We start from the raw sequence: 19,048 nt of genomic DNA on the forward strand, positions 1-19,048 counted from the left end.
TCTAACTGCAATGTAATAACAGACAGGACCTTCTTTAGCAAGCTGTTCCTTTCTCCTGACTTATCACTGTCAGGAGGCCACATGTAGACCCATGTAGGCTGGGTGGGCAGATTTGCTGCTCATGGTCTCTGCTGAGAATAATCTGAAACTAAAGGTGCATATATGGCTCAGCTAGACACTACAGGTGGAGCCTCCTTTGTCTGGGATGAAGCCCACCTATAATCGCTGCTGGGTTAAAACCCCCAAATCCTGATATTTAGCATAAGCAAGCCCCAGAAATTGAAAAGTCTTCACTTTCTCATGGTCTGGCCAAAGTTTCAAGAGAGTTGTAGAAGTCTATGCAGTCTGGCAGGGACCAAGGCCAACCAGGTATCACCTAACAGCCCTGCTTAAGCAGTCTCTCTGAGGCACTGAACTGGTTAGGCCAGTCCTGCCAGGAGCCAAGAAGGGAGAGGAGGGAGGAGGTGCTGGGATTGGAAGGGAGCCAGGAATGGATGAGGAAGGGTGGGACTTAGCAGGTTTCTGCAGCAGGCAGGCAGGCAACCAGAGAGCGGAAGATATCAGGAAGGAGAAATCGTGCTCAGGTGTACAAAATTCAAGGCTGAACTTGTACAAGTGGTTGGGGCTGCTTTGCCCAAACGAGAGACTTCAAAAGGAAGTTCTCCCTGGCATTCTTATTTGATGGCATACCTGGGAGTGATACCAGGTCTTACTTCCTGATGTCCCAGCAGAATAAGGAATGACAAAGAGTGCTGACATCTACCATAGTGTGAGATCTTGCTGCACCCAGGACAGAGGAGGTAAGACAGTGGGACAGAAGGGAATGCTCTTTTCTCTTCAACTATCCCATTTCTTGCTGGTCTCGAGTTGCAAGCTGAAGTGGACCTAAAAAACCTGGGTCTAGGGACCAGAGTTGTGTCTATCAGTAGTCCCAGGAACCTTCATTCTTCTGTCTCTCTCAGTAGTTCTTGGCCCAAGCTAGCAGGCCCATGGCATATGGACACCTAATATAGGAGAGCTATTGCAGATGGTGATGCTGTGAATAGAATTCCTTCACATTGGTGAGTAGGCAAACCTCCATTACTCACATAGTTACTCATGGTCAAACTACATGGTCTAAAGCCTTTGCTTTGGTTATTTGTGAATAAACCCATTGCACATAAATAAATTACCTGTATTAAGAGCCTATAACACTTAAAATACCAGCTAATACTCTTTCAGATCTCTCTACAAATACTGTAGGATTAAACAAAAAAGACTGTTTATAAATAAAATACTGTGTTATAAGATGGTGTATAATAAAATTTGTAATAGCATAGGCTGATTGAAATTTTATATGCAAAGCATGACCATAAAATACATTATATATTATTGCAAGCCTATGGGATAAGTAGTTATACCTGTTGTTATGGGCAATGAAGGTGAAACTCAAGGATGCTAACCAAAGCCAGCTTTCATTCATTACAGAGCCCATACTCTCTGCATTTGCATGGACGGGGCTGTCTTTAACCAGTGACCTTCCAGGTTCAGAGCGCACAGAGCTGGTACCAAGCAACTTGGGTTTGTGAAGAGCCCCTTCCCTGGCAGAACCAAAATTATAGCATCATCCCATTTCCGTTCACATCCACTAACTAAGGACTCAGACTTTTGTAACCCTTTCATATAGATATGGAGACCAATGGCAGCCTATGGGCAGAGTTATGCAGTCCATGTGATCTTTGGCATTAAGAACTCTGAGGCTGTGCAGCTGGGGTAGGGAACTAATGTGGAAACTGTAGAATTGGAAATAGAAAGGGAAAAAAAGATGCATTTGAGAAAGGATGAGCTGGAGACTGCACTGGCATCCTGGGGCACCTAGAATTAAATCTCATCACCAAAGCACAGTTAAGAGACTCCTCTGGCATAGACCCACTATCTAGTCTCTGCTCATGGTAAATCAGTTAGGATGGCTAGCCTGTCCCTTCGCAGGACCTATACACATGATCATCCCTCTGCCTGGAACACTTCTCCCCAGGCTTTCCTGTAACTGAATCCTCTTGTTCCACCAGGTTTCGGTTTAAATGTTATTTATTCAGTGGATTCTTCTCAGATCATGGCATCTAAAATATGGTCCCCTTGCCTGTCCATTGTTTTTATAATGCTTATCACTCTTAGAGACTTCTCTTATTAAATTCTTGTCCTAATGCAGTGGTTCTTTACCTGTGGATCATGACCCACACAGGATATATCATATATTCTGCATATCAGATATTTATATTATGATGCAGGACAATAGCAAAATTACAGTTATAAAGTAGCAATGAAATAATTGTTTATGGTCTGAGGTCACCACAACATGAGGAACTGTATTAAAAGACCACACACAGCATTTGGAAGATTAAGAACCACTGCCCTAGTGGTACAAAAGTTTCAGGGGGACAGAAGTTTGCCTCATTTTACCTTCTGGGCATTTCCACATTCTTGGGGCTAAGCAAGTTGCCTAATTAATATTCAGTGAGTGAGTGGATAATAGAAAACATAAGGAGATACCTAGGTTACTAGTTTGCCTACCTCCCATTCACCTCCCCCACCCAAAAAGAGACAACTATGTGTCTCTAAAACCTGAAGGTGTTTCAATACCTGAAGAAACAGCTGGCTCCATTCTCGGGCAACACAAGAAAAGTGGTAAAAAGGCACCAGCTAGACTTTGTTCCATGAAAAACAATCAGGAACAGAAAGACTAGCTGTGCGGGCCAGAGTGATAAGCTGCACAACCTATGACTCACTGTAGTTTGCCCTTCTAGACAGGAGAGGTGGAATGGATCTTGCATTGCCTGGGTACTTGTCATGCTGATATATCAGAGAGCATGGACCACTTATACCCCTGCTTTTCCAAGCCACCTCTGAAATTCATATCAGACTCCTTCATATATCAGATGCTTTGGGTGTGTCATTCATTTTTAGGATGACAAAAGGATCATATTTGAGACCAGAGGATGAAAGGGTTTTCTGTGGGCTCTACTGATCTCTGAAACTGGTCTCTCCATTTCCCCTTATTTCTTCCATCTACAAGTGGAGTGAAAACCATATTTCTAGTAGCGAGTGAAGCAGGTAAATTCGAGTGGTGAAAGCACTCTCCCAAATATTGAGCTGGTGATACAGGAAGCATCACAGTCTCTCTCTTGCCCTCAAGCTCCCAGCCCAGCAAGTGATGGGGAGCAGAATGTACTCAGGGAAGTGTGTTGATTTGGGAAGATTTTGCCTGCAGAAAGGCTACAATTGCAAAACGAGGTCTACCAGAGATATATCCTTGCAAGATTCCTTTTCCCAGACTGGTACCTCAAAAATCAAATCACATATCTTAATTAGAGCCTAGTACACTTACATTTCGGAAAAGCACAAGACAATCCTGCAGTTAGTTCTGTTTCTGGCATGCAGAATCTGTGGCTGGCACCATTTCACAGACTGCTGGGTTTTATGGGTCCCTGTGTGCCCTTCCATGTTCTTCACTGTAATGGATGTTAAGCTTTGCCAGCATCAGTCCTGGCCCTGGCCTGTTTGATTTAAGAGACAACTGATTTCCCAGTGGGCTCTGTGATTGTTTCTAAGATATTGTGCATGTTGTTCCATTCTGACCTTTTGTATAATTCTTGATTTGTAGAATTTTAGAAAAAAAAATACTTTTTAATCAAGAAAATAAATGTTTGAATTAGGATCCAAGCCTGAGTCCTGCTGCTTTCTGGAGAAGCAGGGAGCCAAAAAGCAGTGTTGTACATGAAGAGAGTCACAGTCAGTGTCTAAGTAATCCTTTCTCAATGGTGCCGTGGTGACAGTAAGGGCACAAGTGGCAGTGATGCCTTGTTGAGACATTTCTAGTTTCTAAGGGCTTTCTATCAATGACCTTATTTAGTTTTGATTCCTCTTGCTTCACTATTGGGATAAAGAGACTGTTTGATTTGGAGGGTGGAATACCATGGCATAGCAAGTGAGAGATTCCAGAGTTGAACATGCAAGGGTTACTACAAGAGGCTGCGTTCCTACACATCCAGGAAGGCATACAGCAGTTAACAGTAAAGGCCACCTAGAACTCATCTTGATTCAGGGTGTCAGTCAATGAGATGATGCCAAAGACGATCATTGGAAATTATTAGCACACCCCACACTCATCTTCCTTACTAAGGTTTGAAAATGTGTTGGAATGTGACTCCTTTTCTCTGGGCATGTCTTTGTAACCTCTAATAACTTGACAAATGCTTTCATAAATATAGACAGTGCATCTTTCAAGGGGAAACATGAAAATTAGCCCAGTTGTAGAATATGTAGTCTGTACAGTGGGAAACTGAACAATTTTTACATTTCTAACTCTTTAGAAGAATTTTTAAGACACTTTATCCTACAAGAATAATGCTAATCATGTATTGATTGCTGCTTCATACACAGCACTGATGGAGGGACTTGTCCCACATTATCTCATGTGCTAAGACAATTTATCATAGTGGCTAAAGACTACAGGTTCACAGTTTTCAGTGCCTGGCTTTGTTGGTTCTTAGCTATGTGATAGTGGATCAATTTCTCAACCACTCTGGGTCTTCAGTTCCCATTGTGAAGATAATGAACCTGTTTCCTAGGGATGTTATACAGTTCCATGAACTCATGAATATAAACAATATATGAGGTTACATAAATGACTAAATACATATGTCTGTTATGCATATGTGTGAGTCCACATGCACACACATGTTCAATGCCCTGTGCATTGAGCTCTCAGATATCTTTTTCTGCTGCTTTTTCACTAATAATCCATGAGACAGGACCTATCAGGATTTCTAGGGTTGAAAACTGATGAATAGTTAGGTCAAATTAAAACAAAAATAGATGACTTCCAACTTCTCTGATGGTCTTGATCCAGGACCTGCCCTCTTATTTCAGTTAAGGTTCCAAGAAGATAAATTCCTTTGAGAATCTAGTTTAAGAAAATATACAGTCTAAAACCTGACTACCTTCCCTCCATATTGGCAGACCTTGCTGGCCTTGCATTATCCAGAGGCAGTGAGTGAAGCAACTGATTGAGAATAAGTTGTGGATCTAGAATTTCACCAAAGGCTTAAGGACTTTCTTTTCTGTTTAGAACTCTTCCCAGGGCCAGACAACAATGAGCCTCGCTTTGGGAGTGAAAGTTTGCCCACTATAAACAATCAAAGGTGCTCCTGCTGCCAGAATCAAGTGCAGGATATGATTGGCATGGTTTTCAAAGTAGCTTTCTTCTATCTCTATGATAGCATTGTCCCACATGGCTCAAGCCAGTTAACATCAAATCCCTTGAGCTGTCACTCACCCCAGTACTGGTATTGAAAAAAACTGCCTTTAGGTCTTCCCTGGTCTAGTTAAAGATGATTATTCGTCTATGTGATCTATAAGCCATGCCAAAATTACCACTTAAAACAGGCTGTTTTCCTAAGTCAGTCCCCATACTTGCTTCTCCCAGGGCCCCATAGCCAGGAGAAGCAGCTTATTGTTCTATAGTCCACACAGAGCATGCAGTACCCTCTGATAATTCTTAACTCAGCCACACTCTAGAGAAGGTTCTCATCATTTGACCCTCCATATTTTAAGGGAATCTGAAGTCCAGGGAGCACACAAACTCGGCCAAGGTCAACAGACTGAGATTGGCCACACAGGGCATAAACCTTGTAAGCCTGTGTGGCCTGTGACCCAGTATATGTGATTCACCTCTGGGCTCAGCTGCCATAGCAGATTGCTGTAGCCTGAATCACCCTCCAGAGATGGTTTGATAACACATTACAGATTAGCCTTGGAAAAACTGGTCCTGCTGGCTGCCTCAAGGGGCAGGCTGTACACAAACCTGTCTTTCCTGTTTCCCCTAGTCCTTCTGGCTTTGCTCTTCCTGATGAGTCTGTTTATTTTCCTTTGCCTCCTTCTCTGGTCATGGTTGAGCGCCTCAACTATTCTGCCTAACTTTCATCCAACTCTTTACTCACTAGCATACAATAAGATGTGAAATATGAGGGTAGAGTCTTGGGGGGGTTGTTTGTTTGTTTTTGTTTTTGTTTTTGTTTTTTAAAATTGTTTTCTTCCTTGGTCTTTTTTTCAGCATGGCTTGGTAGGAAGCTGGATTTCATGGCAGAGCATACAGCATATTTTTACTGTAGTGAAATAGTTAAAATAATAGGCGTCTTAGTTTGAAGCCTAGCCTGCAAGTACCATCATTTTTAAAAGTATGATTGCATATTAGAATCATTCCTTTCATAAGTGATATTTATGCAATTGTGTTGCTACCATAAAGTATGTAGAGGGAGGCAGATAATTAAAGTGTAGCCACCACCCTCTTTGTTTTCTGTGTGTGTGTGCATATGGTATAGTATTCTATAGTATTTTCTAATCTCTGTATAAACACTATTTCATTACTTTTCACTACAATCTAACAAAGTAAATATCCCAGTCATCCTGCACAGACAAGATACCTTAGGCTAGTTTGGTTAGATGATAAGGTTGGATTTGAACCTAGTCCTTTCAGTGTCAACATCCATTCTCAGGGACCAGTATAGTCCTATGATCATGATATCAATTTGATGTTCAATTATTCCTTCTCTACTTCAAGGCTATGTATGAATCATCCTCATGTGCTTTTAGAAGCTCACTCAGAGGTCATTTTCCACCGACCTATCTGACCAGCCTGCTCCTCATTTGCCAGCCTTCCAATTAATGATGGAGGAGCCCCATCCTATACCCTAGCCATGACTCCTTACCCCTTCTGTTCACTCAGCTCCCCTGTCACCCAAAAGATAAAAACGTCAGTAACTGTAAGTCTTGTTTCTTACTAATAATTGATAGATCTTCTGAATAAATTCTCGTGCTTGGCTCCAAGGGAAAGATGGAGGATGGCTTTTTTTCTGTCCATCTGTATGGCAATATTCCCTTCTCTTTTGTATTTCTAGTACACTCAAAGTTTTGAAGGGAATTTGCAAGGACAGGTGAAATGGGCCGCAGAGTCAGAGCTTGAGCTAACATTATTGGGAGGTAAGCCTATGACTGCAAAGATCTACTCTGTCACATTTGTCACTGTGCTCTGGCATTCATAGCAGTTCTGGTCACACCGTGCTCAAATATCTTTCCTAAATTGTTCTGTCATCTTAGCTACAGGGTTATTTTTCAGATTTGTTGACTTGACTTATGAGAAAACCATAACCTAAGACACTGCTGTTCTTGTAGGGACATATTTTCTTCTATTAATTCTCTAGTGAGGGGTTTTCATACCTAATCGGTCTGGGTAGCCACTGGTGGGGAGCAGACTGTATAGTGACCATCTGAGCATCCCAGGAACATTCTTCTCACCTACATTGTCCTACTTCTTTGCAGCAGAATGTGAAAATCCCAGAACTGTTAGATTTCCATTTCCTGAACAGCAACAATGTCATAACACAATAGCAAATGTGCATGCTGTCTATAGATCCGATTTAATTCTCAGCTCAGCATCTTTCAGGTGAGAAGAGCTGAGTGGCTCTCCACTGGACACATAGCTGGTGGGTGGTAAGTCCAGACATCAGTAGAAAAAAGCTCCAATATCAACATCTTACCTCTGAGGTACACAGTGAACCCACCTCTTGCTTTTGCCCAGGTCTGACACGAAGCATTCCATGTCAGATACAAGCTAACATTTCTCTGGCTTGTTTCAAATTGGATGCCCACTTGAATTGTCATATCTAGATTGGTGATAGCCTACTATACTATGTCTGGGGCTAGGTGTTTTATCTTCTCTAAACTGTAAAGAAGGTTCCTTAAGAATTATAATTTATCAGGTGCAAGAAGGAAAAACCCTTGTGCAGTTCAGACTGTGGATGTTTAGATCAAGTGCATATTGAAAAGACGAGGAGCCAGTCTTGGTTTCAGGTTTCCACTGCAACATTCATACAATATCGCATAGACAAATGCAGGCTTCACTAAGACCAAACATAGTTGTCTTCATGGAACTTGGGTGTGTTTAAAAAGAAAAGTTTTGTAAGTGAAACATGAGTAAGAGTTTCTTATCACAAATAGAACAAATGTAGAAATAAATACAATAAACTCAGAGCACTGTAAATAAACTCCAGCTAGGCTCTGCCTCCTGCATGCTGTGAATCTAAGATAAATTCTAATTCTCATTAAGAGTGAGTACAGACTGGCAACAGCAGACACAGGACAGGATGGACCAGGCCTGGAGATAAATGGTAGCACAGCAGTGTGAATATGCTTACTGAAATACTCAACTATTCACTCAGAAAAGGTTGGAATGGTATATTTTACAAAGACAGCTCTTTATGTGTAGTTAGGAGGCAGTCTTAAAGATGTAGTGGCAAGTGGAGGAAACACACAGCTAAACTCAATGTTATCATCTGTTCATCTGAATGTTCATACAGACATGCACGTTTCTACTGTTTTATAGGCAAGGTCCCCACTGGAAGAATTTGAGTCTGTTAAGGGAAAGAGGTCTGGCAGTTGGAATAGAAAATAAACAGAGCTCACTGCTCATGGATCACCATTTGATTTGTGTTCTGGGTACATGGAGAGCTTATTCACGGGATTTTATCCCTTCAAAAATATTAGCATAAAATTGAGACTTCTTGAAGCAGTGGTTTTCACTGTGCCTGACCAGCCTGGACCAGCTGTTCAAAGTAAAGTTACTAACCAGAAACACGAGGATGGCATGGTGTTGTTACAGACCACCAGCACCCCAGCTCCCTACCACCAGAATCTGCTTTTGTCCCTAAGTTCTGTGTATGAACATTATGGCCTGAGCATGGGAAGGAGGCAGATATTAAATCAGCACCTCTGGGGTACTGTGTGAGTCTGGTAGTTTAAGATTCCCCAGATGATTTCACAGGCAGCTGATAATGTAAAAGGGGAATACTGAAGCAAACTGAAGTAGGACCAATTCTTTGTCTGTGTGATTCCATTTTATTCAATGTGAGGCCCCAATTCTTAGGAGCACTGGCTAAAATGCTACATTAGGTCTTGTGACTGTCACATAGGAACATGCACTGGTGGACCTTCCTGGACTTGGCAGGGAAGAAGCCCACATGTATTAGCTTTGAACATAATTTTCTCCTTAGCTACAATGGAACTGGATTGGGAAGGGGCTTTGTGGCAGAGTGATTGCCTAGTGTGTATCAGCCCCTGTATTCAACACTTGGCACTAAATGAACAACAGTAAGAACAAAAATAATACAACAGAATTTACCATCTCTTGCAGCAGAAACATTAAAGTCTCTTTATCATCAACAAAGCATAAAGTCAGGGTGATAGTTACAAAAGACCTAAAACTCAGAAAGACATATATTTGAAAGCTTCTCTGAGTCATTGCCAAATAGACTTCCTCCCTAGCCTGTAGGGCTACCACATTCAAGCCAGATAAAGATAAGAGGTGCTGCCTGCTCTACTGGGGTTGATCAAACTTAGGTGATAATTATGTTTGTACCTCCTCATCTTCCCACTCTCTGTCCTCAACTGTCACTGTCTCTTTGTGCTGATTCATTGGGTCTTGAGCATTTCATAGCCAGATGACATTTCTCACATTGCATTTGAAGCCAAAGGACTTGCATTCATCCTCTTCCATATGTTGACAGACAGAAGAAAGAAAAATCTCTCCTATTTCTTACCAAATGATCCACCATATTTCTAAAATATAACTGAGACCTCATTACATGGATGAACGGCTTTCCATCAACTCACTCCCAGCTTTGGCATTAATATAATTGTTGTGAGGATGTTGTGATTAGCCTCAGAGGCTGTCTAGAAGGCATCACTGTTGGCAACCTGAGCTGGCTTCAAGTGTAGGGATAGCTGATGGGATGCATGGGACTTTTCCCCAGGTAGATGATGCCACCCAGAGGACTCCCTTGATCCTTTCCTCTGGTGACAGGTTGAAGGCAGGAAAGGACAGGTGCCTAAATCAACGCCTAGTTTCCCTCTATAGTAGCCAGAGCAGTTCAAAATGGAAAGTTGGACCTGCTTTGATCTCTGATTATGACTGTCACAGCATTACACTGCTTTGAAAACTGTCAGAGAATATCAACACTGAAAACAAAGGATAACTATCTTGATAGGCTTTGTAAAGTCTAGCATCCCACTGCTACTCTGAATCATCTTTTCCAGCTCCCACTTGTCTGTTGTGTTCTTGAAGAACTTGCTTTATGTGAGTGCTTGTTCCAAGCTCAGGGACTAAGCTTCATCTGGTGCAATATCATGTGTCTAGGACAGATGTTCAACATGTATTCATGGAGAGAACAAACATGGTCAAGGACATCATACAAGGGTTCTCTGCCTACTTTATACTCAGTGCTTGGCTTTGGGCTTCCTACTGAAGTGGAAAGACTGCTATTGTCTGTCTAGGTAGCAAGGTGTTTTCCAATGCTAACCTTTGCCCTCTTCTCCCCGACTTCTACTTGACTCTTGAGGAAGCTTATTCTCAGCCAATAGCCATCTCTAAACTGCCATACTAGAATCATTTCTAAGCATCCATGATCCCCACTTATGCCTCTGCTCCCAGTCTAATTTCTCATTGCACCCACCTCTGTGCCATGTCTATGTATACCTCGCTAGCACCTTGGGGAAATAGAAATGAGGAATGGTAACATGTGGTTGGAGGTGTGATATATAAATAGGATTTGTGTGTATGTGGATGCCCTGTCGGTATTTCATATAGTGTTTCTTTGATGTGACTTGAGCACATCTCATATCTTCCTCCCTCTAGTATTCCTAGTCATCTAACACCCTCAGGCCTCCCATCACTTAGACTACTGATCATGCATATATCCCTTGCCCTACTGCTTAGAACTAACCCTAGACCCTGTTGATGTTTTGTCTAGCACCCATGATTCTTTTATGAAGATTACCCATGTTTCCAACGATAGCTCATATGCTCACTTGATTTAAATCTGTTTCCCCCTGTCTTAGTCAGGGTTTCTATTCCTGCACAAACATCATGACTAAGAAACAAGTTGGGGAGGAAAGGGTTTATTCTGCTTACATTTCCACACTGCTGTTATCACCAAAGAAAGTCAGGACTGGAACTCAAGCAGGTCAGAAAGCAGGAGCTGATGCAGAGGCCATGGAGGGATGTTCTTTACTGGCTTGCTTCCCCTGGCTTGCTCACCATGCTCTCTTATAGAACCAACTACCAGCGCAGAGATGGTCCCACCCACAAGGGGCCTTTCCCCCTTGATCACTAATTGAGAAAATGCCTTACAGTTGGATCTCATGGAGGCATTTCCTCAACTGAAGCTCCTTTCTCTGTGATAACTCCAGCTGTGTCAAGTTGACACAAAACTAGCCAGTACACCCCCTTATACAGGAAAATTCCCTTAACCCCCCACTGAGGTCATAAAAATGGTGCCGGGAATCTGCAGAAACAGCTCATTGGAATCACTACTGGGCATCTGCAGCCTCCTTGAGGCCTTGTACATGTGAAAGGAGTAGGCAGAGTGAGGAGGCCCAACCTCCTTAGTCACTGAGATCCTGGGAAGGTGTAACTGCAGAGGCAGTACATAGAAACTATGCTGTGTCCCATCATGTTGCCAGGGCCTGCCAGGAAGCCTGTGGCTCCTGCTCCCACTCTGCCTCACACAGGGCCTCTCCCTGCTTAAATTAGGTCACATCTCCTGGGAGCATGCTCCTGGGAGCCCTCCTCCATGACCGGCTGACAAGGAAACAGAAGATATCGAAGCAAACTCAGAGGGAAAGCAAGTGTCAGAAAAGCCAGAGTCATGACTTAGACGAAGCTCTGAAATGCCCAGACATGACCAGTCACCCAGATCAAACCTCAGCAGTTTCTAGAGAACATTGTACTAAAAGGTGCCATCTTCTTCTGTCCAAAACAGAGAGGTGGTGTGACTTCCTGTGACGATTGAAATGTTCAAAATGATCTACCTACTCACTCTCAAGCCCCATTCTATTTCTTGTAGTTAACCATGTTTCCATTTTGACTTTGGCAGAACATTGATGTTTCTGGTTGACAAATACTCCTAAACTTTTTATGGAATTTGCCCCACCCTAGAATGCCTGCTGGGGACTGTCCCCAATCAGATTGTGGTTACAAGGATTTAATTTTAATGCAGTCAGGAGAAAGGCTCCAGGGGTGTGGATATCAGAACAGATCTCCTCTCCAGATGAAGGTAGTGTATGGCCTGTTACAGTGAGAAGAGACACATTAGCATCAAAGTACCCAAGGAGCCTCGACAGCATGGCTAGCAGGGCCTCTGATACACTCCATATCTTGCCACCTGTTAACTATGCCTCATCTTCCTCCTGCAAGATAAATGGACAAGAATAAATGAGTTGTTTTCACATCATTTTCCTTGCAGCCGTAATATCTAGAAGAGGTGGTTTTGAATCACTGTGGTAAATAAAAGGTCAAATTCTGAGACATTCACCTCACATGCTGATTCTTACGTTTCTTCAATTCCTGCACACACAAATATACTCTCTCTCTCTCTCTCTCTCTCTCTCTCACACACACACACACACACACACACACACACACACACACACACACACCAAGCAAAACACAAGCACCCCTGTTCTCTCTTATTTTATCTCTTGCATGTATCATCCCTCTCTAAGGAGCACATGGCCCTGTAGGTGATAAGAAAATAAAGTGGAATATGGAAATGTTCAGAAGTCATTGAACCAGATGACCTCTGAACTCAACCAGCTCCTTGAGTCTTCAGCTACGATACAGGATGAACATCTTCTGACCATCTATTGGAAAGAGACATGAAGCCATGCGGCTAGATTGTCTGGCTTTAAATTTGGCTTTTACTATCACATTTCTGAGTGTCTGTTGAAATGTTTAACTTCCTTCTGCATACTTATCTCACAGATACATTATAATTATAGAAGTAAATATATAGTGTCCTTAAAACAATGAAGAATATAATAAACATTCATGAGTATGGGCAGTTATGATTTTATTGTCTATCAGTAAGTCAGTACTTCTAATCTCTGGGGGACTAGAGATTCCTCCATAAGCCTATTAAAGCCATGGTCTTGCTCCCTGGGTGACTGTGTGTCAGAACATCTATTGTATTCAGTAAGGAACATGTCCATGTCCTCAGTGGGAAATTGAGGCTCTAAACAGGAAAAGGAGCCCCATTCAAAAGAATGCAGTAAATACAAAGGCTGGTTCCCCACTTTCCCACTTCCCATACTGGTGCTGTCTTCAGGCTTAATGAAAGGGCCGTGTCCAGTCACTCCCACTCTTTCCCCTCTGTGGACTGAGTGTAACAGCTGGGAAATTTTCTGAATGTCAATGCCCATCTCTGTGAAGTAGGAATATGTATTTCTGTAGTTCCTGAGAGGCCAGACCATTACCAAAGACTCTGTGTCAACACAGAAAAGATGAACAACTATGAGTTGACCCTGCGTTTCTCAGTGATAGAAGGCATACAGAAGTCTAAGAATGCTAAAGCTTACCTCCAAAATTCATTTTCATCCCAGAAGTTAGGTGAGTGTGTTTGGTGAATGGCTGTGGGCCAAAATGTTGAGAGAAATATGTTTGATTATTTCTGTGATGTCTCCTTGCCTAAATTTCAAAGAAGAGGGCTCCCCTATAGCACCTGTCATGGTCTATCTTTCCTCCCCATTGTCAATGCTGTCTCATGTCATTGTTTGAACTTTTAAAATGTCATCTGACAAGATTTGCATGAGGCTGTTGTGGTGATCCAGGACTTGACTCTGAGATCAGCAGACTTGCTCAAATACAGCAAGCAGCACTGCCTATCCAGAACCTACCGGAGCTTAAATTGGTCCCTAAGTTCTATTTGAGCATGTCTCGAACTAAACTATCCTCTAGGCATTGTGAAATACCTGTGACAAGTCTTATTTGAGCACACAGTGGCTTTAGATATAAAGCTGGAATGGAATTTTCCTCAGGGTTCCTTAAAAGTAAACACTTTTACTTTTATCAAATTTGTGGCCTTTTGTTAAAACTGCAAATCACCATCATCATCATCATCACCACCATCACCCTCACCATCACCATCATCTACCTTAATCTGGTATTGGCAATCTCTTTCCCTAAATAGGATTTATACAGGCATATGATCCTAGCCACTTAAAGCCTTTTATCAAATTGGTGCCTTTTTACAAGTGGACAACTGCCAGTAGGATTTATAATCGCTCTGTCTCTCTGCCTGTGTCTTTTAAGTATGTGTTTGTGTGCCCATGTGCATTTTATAAATGAGTATGTACATGTAAGTGTGAGTGCACATGCCTGAGAATGTGCCTGTGGAGGCCAGATCTTGGCATCCAGATATCTTCCTAAATTGCTTACCACTATTATTTTTCTGAGACACAGTGTCTCCCTAAGAGGTTATGTTTCAGCTAGACTTACTAAACAACCAGTTTCAGGGATCCACCTGTCGTTGTCCCCCAGGGTTAGGGTTATAGCGCATGTCAACATGCTTGGCTATTATCGGGTGCTAGGGCTACAAACATGGAGCTTCATGCATGCTCAGCAAGCACTTTCCCACTGAGCCATCTTCCCCAACACTTTTTTTTTTAATGCAAAGCCTTGCTGTATAGACCAGGCTAACCTCATGACCCTTCTGCCTGAGCCTCTTGAGTGCTGGCATTACACACAGATGCCATCACACCTGAGTTCATAATGTTCATTAAACACAGTAGTGCTGTTTTATAACCTATTTGACGACTTTGAAGCTTGATAAGTATTTGCTTATGCAGGCATAGCTTCAAAGCTACTGGCATGTATGTGCATAAATGTGTATATCAGTATACATGTATATTGAAGGGAAAATAATTTACATTTTTATAAAAATATTTTAATATACTTAGCTAATTAATTAAGTTATGTGTCTCAATGCACCATGTAACATTGAAGAACATGCATACATTGTGTGATACTTAAATCAGGCTAGACATCTCTATCCTCATTTATCTTCTGGAAAAGCATTTTACTGATACAACCTAACCTGTCAAACAGTGAACAATCTGGCAATTAACAAGTTCTGATAAATGGTTGCTCATTAAATTTTATGATACATAGAGAAGAGCCAATCTATTTTAATGTTAAAAGAACCCAATATTTCTCTTGAATCATTTGCAAATGTTTCAAAGCAAGGTACACATTTATTTAAGCATCTTCCGAAGGGATCTAGTTTCAGGAATTGCAATTTTCTGAGCAATTGGACTAGATGTTTCCATGGCAAATAAATAATTCCATTTACATTACCTGGTGGCCTGGTAATACGGCTTGCCCTGAGTCACTTGCTACTGTATGTGCAAGGCCTCCGACCTCATAAAAGGTATGAGAGCAATATGGGAATATAAAGGAAACAGAATATTGTGGTTCCTTGAATTTCCTCGGGCTTATTATGAGTACTCTCCTCTTAGGAGCTTTCAGTGAGAGAACAATAAAATACGTGAGCTGCACAACCAAATTCAGATGGGAGATTTGAGCCAAGTAGACAGAGATGAAGGAGATAATGGGGACACTGGGCTAATGAGCTCTGAGAGGCCAGCATGGGAAAGCAAACACTAGCAAACACTGGCACCAGAGTCCTTCATTTTCCCTGAAGCTTATGGTTTTAGGCTAAGACCTCTAGAGCCAATCTAACTCCATGGTCTGACAAAATTCTGGGAGAAGGGAAGAGCTAACAGAAGCCAAATAGAATTTCTACCTTCTAACCTCCCATTTTCTCCATCAAATCTTAATGTCTATGAGTGAAGCAAGGAGTTACCAGTCCCCTGATTTTAAAGGCTGGTTTACAATCTGGCTAAAGGTTGCCATTACAAGTTACTGAGGCCCAAGCTTGGGTTTGGACCTCCAAATTTTCATGACTGTAATAATTCTATAGGAAAGCAGGGAAGAGATATCTTACCTCTTTGGCAACCTGGACACCTATGAAAACCTTTCTCGTTACCTTAAACACAGTTAAACACTTTAGTCAGGTTACAGATGTTGTCACTATCCCTAGCGTAGCTGGAGCATCATGATGCTACCTTGTAATTGAATTAGAGTGATCAGGTCTTATTGGGTTAATGGCATCAACAGTCATTCTCTTTTTCCAGAATTATTGTCCATTTATTCTCAATGTCTGCCAAATGTAGGAGAACACACCCAAATTATATTATTCTCATTCTTTAAAGCTACACATGGAACAGGAACATGCCCTGGGCTGTGAAATGTAGGCCCAAAACATCCCACTCTAGAGTCCTCAGGGTCTCAAATGATAGGAAAAGTAGAATGATTTAATGTCATTCCTGAACCTTAACATCTACAAATCATTGTTTCCACCCCACAGCATTCCCTATTCAGCTGGATGTCTTATTCTTGTTAACTTTTAGCTTTGCTCCCTCGTCTTTATTGAGATCTACCTTGGAGTTCAGTTGAAAGGCCAGTGTGCAGGCTCTGTCTACCTATCTCTTTTTCTAGCCACTCTTCTCACAGTCACATCCAAAACTGATGTGCATACAAACATACAAGCACACATAAGTGATTTCCCTACTAGAGTGCATGCTTATTGGTAATGACCATCTTCTGCTGTTTTTACTCATCACACGGTGTTGATTTAAATATTTTTCAACTAGCATAGATCAATAACCATGATATCCACCAACATGTTTTCACATGCAGCATTTCACAGACACTGGACTATAAGATCATTTGTTTTACAAGCTGATCACAGTTGACTCATAAGACAGTCACATTTCTGTGCCTAAAGAAACAAGGCTGGGTCAGATGATTCTTAGATGTAGTTGTCACCTCTAAGAAAATAATCCCCAGATGAGCTCTCTTGGACCTACCAAAGAGGAACTCTTTCTTTCAAGTACCATGAAAAGAGGTAAATTCTCATGGTCTGCTTTGCAATATTTACTTGTATAGCTAACTTCATAGGCTATCAATATACTAGATTCATATAGGCCTACAGTCACGTTCCAATGTGCCTGATCATGCTCATTCCTCTAACTACCCAAAGCCAAGCCCTGTGATTAGAACTAACCTTGCAAGATGCCCAGGCCACCTCCTCCTCCTGCCCAGCTCCATGCTTAATGAGTAGGGAAGTTCTATCATTCATGATTGCTCCCAGCCCATGCTTTTCTCACACTAAACCCTCCCAGTGCCATGGAAGCTCCTGCTTCCTCATTTTAGATTCTCACCCATTGTCTTAAAATTGGAGTATGTGAGATGGATGCAGCGTTTAAGGAATTCTAGAAGTAGCTGAAGAATCGGATTTAAGTTGCATTTTCTCTATCCTGTGAGCTATGAAAACATTGGTCATATATTGTGCTAGCCATGGGTGATCCTGGGAAATAAAAGATAGACAGGTGTTTCTAAGCCAGCCTCTACAACTTTCTGATGAAAACTTTACTCATTTTAAAAATAAATATCAAAAAATAATAATAAATAAATATCAATGAACCTTCTTAAGACTATGTCAAACTCCCCCAGATTTTAAAAATATTGATTGATTTATTTTATGTTTGTGAGTCCCTGACTTCGGACACACCAGAAGAGGGCATCAGATCTCATTACAGACGGTTGTGAGCCACCATGTAGTTCCTGGGAATCGAACTCAGGTTCTCTGGAAGAGCAGTCAGTGCTCTTAACCACTGAACCATATCACAAGCCTGCTCCCCTGTTTTTACCATTGATATTTCTTGCCTAGATGCCATACAAAGCCATCCAATCAACTCAGGAATATTCCATTTACCCTTCTACACTCCCACAAAGCACTACATTTTATCATCATGTTACTGTTTAAACCACATCTTAGTGTTGAAATATTGAAAGTACAATAATTATTTTGGTTTTTTTAATAGATCAGTTTTACTACTTGGCAATTAGACAGAATTACAAAATGTATTTGTATTAATGTCTCCCTCAGACCCTCTCTGTTCCCCCTTTTCATACTTATCAAGACCATTCATCACTAGCAGTCACTTTCCAAGATTCAAGCCTCTGAGATTCATAGTGTGCTAACCAGGGCCATTGATGTGGCTATTGGAATATAACTGTCCATTGAAGCCTCATGGGGTCATCTGCATGTACACAAAATATAATAACTTTTGCTAAACTTAGAGGACAGCAAAAGCCTGGACAATATTAAATTCACTGGACTATTTGAAAGAGTGTTAATACCTTCAGAAGTTGTTCTTTCACCTTCTTATGCATCATATATCCAGGTCTGACTTCATTCTCATTTTTGAGGCTAGAACACCAAACAAAATTGAATAAGGCCTAACTCTCATGAAATTTCTTTCTACTGGAGAGTGTTAAAAATGCATATTCAAATAAAGGAGGTCTCAATAAGTGGTAACGACTACCATGAATAAAATGAGATATATGGAGAGAGTAGGATATGGGGAGACTGGCTTAGGAGTCAGAGAAAGCCTTTCTCAGCCTGTCTGTCCAAGAAGGGAAGAGGATGAAGAAAATGCTTCAGACAGTGATCAAAGCAAACACAAAAGCCTTGAGACAAGCTTGTCACAGTCAGAAAGAGAACATGCAGGAGAAACCAGCCAGGGAGAGAAGAGGACCAGGCAAGAAATAAGCAGATGCCAAATCATGCAGGACCTTCTACACTGTGCAGAGGGGCTGGATTTTAATATAGCCAGCCCCTGATTTCCAGATTTAATAGCTAAAGTGCAATGGGAAGTGGACTTAGTCTAGGTCACTGAAACACTCTGTGGTTGAAGAAATTTTGCATTTTTACTTCTGGATAGTTGTTCTGTTTCTTGGATCCACCACAGCCATCAGTGTCCCTGTCACTCAACTGAGACCTTCGATAGAAGCTGACAGGGCTCTCTACTCTGCACTTGATATTTTTTTTTCCCAAGTCCTTTCTCTGATGTCGGATGTCTTTGCTAATTACAGGGAAGAGAATCCAATCATGTAACTATTTTATAAACAAAAGAAAACCTAGAAGTGACTCCAAGTCAGTTAAATCCACGTCAGTCTTTTAAACATTGAAATGCTCATGGTTGCTCTGAAACAGTATCTGGTGGGTGGCTCTGGGCATCTGCTGTCTTCTCAGCTGTCTCTGCCACTGTTGCT

The 19,048-nt window shown here is 41.6% G+C and overlaps 1 long non-coding RNA gene across 1 annotated transcript in view; it reads left to right on the forward strand.

Moving 5' to 3' along the window:
• The first annotated feature begins 595 nt into the window (after window positions 1–595).
• The window catches only part of LOC115032320, a 184,543-nt gene continuing 166,090 nt past the window's right edge, over window positions 596–19,048 (forward strand). The window contains exon 1 of the long non-coding RNA XR_003837973.1: window positions 596–800. This is a non-coding gene — a long non-coding RNA (uncharacterized LOC115032320). The remainder of the gene's footprint in view (window positions 801–19,048) is intronic.

Source organism: Mus caroli, chromosome 11, assembly GCF_900094665.2.
Source record: "Mus caroli chromosome 11, CAROLI_EIJ_v1.1, whole genome shotgun sequence".
In the NCBI taxonomy this organism is placed as follows: Eukaryota; Metazoa; Chordata; class Mammalia; order Rodentia; family Muridae; genus Mus; species Mus caroli.